The sequence below is a fragment of the Bubalus kerabau genome, chromosome 3 (genome assembly GCF_029407905.1).
Source record: "Bubalus kerabau isolate K-KA32 ecotype Philippines breed swamp buffalo chromosome 3, PCC_UOA_SB_1v2, whole genome shotgun sequence".
In the NCBI taxonomy this organism is placed as follows: domain Eukaryota; kingdom Metazoa; phylum Chordata; class Mammalia; order Artiodactyla; family Bovidae; genus Bubalus; species Bubalus kerabau.
The window spans coordinates 168,298,208-168,300,499 of record NC_073626.1 but is presented as its reverse complement, the minus strand read 5'-3'; the positions used below and the strand labels follow the sequence as shown (position 1 = coordinate 168,300,499).

Here is a 2,292-nt window from a genome sequence, read left to right as displayed (position 1 = left end):
AACAAATAGCAATATAATTCAGTGTTTCAAAAGAGATAATTGAGCAATTTTCATGAGATTTAATTAAATCTCTTTGATTCCAACTAAAAATACATTGTGAAAATTAATATTGAATTTTGATCTCATAAGCTTTATGTATTCTTCAATTACTTTAAGTGAAACATGATATTTGAAAGATAAGAATGGCGGCAATGCTGAAAATTTCTTTTTTGTGTATGGAAAACTGATATATGACTGCTAGATATTGAGATCAATTTTAAGGTTCTATTTTTCTCTCAACCAATTCCTAAGTGAGATAGATTTGTTTCTTGGGAAATATGTGGAGTAAGTCAATATCACTAATATAGTGCAAACCCACAGTGACTTTGTGTTTCCAATATTCTAAAGAATTCTAAGGGGTTCCAACAACTTAGCTTGGATGGAGTTATAATTCTTTTGAAGTTTCAGTAAATAGTGATTGATATGAACAGAAGTTAAGGTAATGTTAGTTATTTTAAATGACTACATTTATTCACAGATCCTTCCGATAAAACCCATCTCAAGCTAACAGGTAAAGGAAGTGATATGAGTAATGCTTTATAAGAATGTGCTATATGGTATTATTTTTTATTGGAGTATAATTGCTTTACAAAGTTGTGTTTCTTTCTGTTGTACAACAACATGAATCAACTAAATGTGTACATATATCCCCTCCCTCTTGAAACTTCCTCTCACGCACTCCATCCCACCCCTCTAGGTCATTGCAGAGCACCAAGCTGAGCTCCTTGTGCTAACAGCTGGTTCCCACTAGCTGGATACACATGGGAGTATATCTTACACATGGGAGTGTATATACATCAGGGCTACTATCTCAATTTGTCCCACTATCCCTTCTCCAACCCTGTGTCCACATGTTCATTCTCTGTCTGCATCTCTCTTCCTACCCTGCAAACAGTTCCATCTGTACCATCTTTCTAGATTCCATACATATGTGTAAATCTATATGATAATTTTAAGAGTCAGTGTTTTATTTTATCCCAATAAGGTGTTTACTTGGTTTTTGCTTGTTTTTATGTCAAAGTTTTTTAACGTATCTTTTAAGGTCTATTTTCTATTCTCAATCAACAGCATGTTAGTTTCTCCCATATATAACAATTTTTCATTTTTGTTCTTCCACATATTTTTTCCTATTCTTCCAGTAAGCTTCAGCCTTTTAGCTAATTCATCTCCTGATGATTTTCCACGCTTCCAAATTAATAATTTTTGCTCTCCCAGAAGAGAGGTAAAAGGCAGATGTTTCTCATTCATAAGACCATGATTCCCTTTGTTTTCTGTTTAGGAGGTTCATATTAGTTATCACTCAGAGATGATGCTAAACATTCCAAACAACACCCCTACATTAAGCAGAATATTATTATCTTATTCTGTGTGACCTCTCATTGACCTTTCTGATATGCTCATTCTCGAGAAAGTGTTCCTTTTTAGAGGCATAAATCCTTTTGAGAATCTGATGAAAATAAATCTTCTTTCTCATTTACAAATAGTGCACATGATTTTGGGAGATGAATAGACTCTGGAGGCCCATACATGAACCAAATAGTATGAACACCTGCTCTAACTGATCAATTTCTCTGTTAAGGACATTTAATTGTGGATAGTTTTTCTAGAATTATTCACTTTTTGTCACCTATCTTTACTCTCTACTCTGTTACCTTCTTTACTGCATCTTTGTTTTTCAAAAATGTCCCTTTCAGCCAATAATGTTTCTATTAAAATTGTCTGAACCTGTCTGAAGCATTGCAGTGATGCATAATTTTCAAGTTCCATTTCTCTGATGTCATCCAAACGCCCCTTAATTCTGAGCAAACTCTTGTCCTATTGATTTTTATAAATGAAACAAAATAGATAAATCCATATTCAGTGAATGTGAGCTGAATATATTGATTAATACCTTATATCAATTCAGTTCAGTCGCTCAGTCATGTCCAACTCTTTGCAACCCCATGAACCACAGCATGCCAGGCCCCTGTCCATCACCAATTCCCGGAGTTTACCCGAACTCATGTCCATTGAGTCTGTGATGCCATCCAACCATCTCATCCTCTGTTGTCCCCTTCTCCTCTTGCCTTCAATCTTTCACAGCATCAGGGTCTTTTCAAATGAGTCAGCTCTTCGCATCAGGTGGCCAAAGTATTGGAGTCTCAGCTTCAACATCAGTCCTTCCAATGAACACCCAGGACTGATCTCCTTTAGGATGGACTGGTTGGATCTCCTTGCAGTTCAACAGACCCTCAAGAGTCTTCTCCAACAACA

The 2,292-nt window shown here is 35.7% G+C and overlaps 1 non-coding gene across 1 annotated transcript; it reads left to right on the top strand.

Moving 5' to 3' along the window:
* Positions 1 to 1,725: 1,725 nt before the first annotated feature.
* Positions 1,726 to 1,819, top strand: LOC129648126 (small nucleolar RNA SNORD91 family). The gene has a single exon (XR_008712709.1). It is a non-coding gene; the product is annotated as a small nucleolar RNA SNORD91 family (small nucleolar RNA).
* Positions 1,820 to 2,292: the final 473 nt, after the last annotated feature.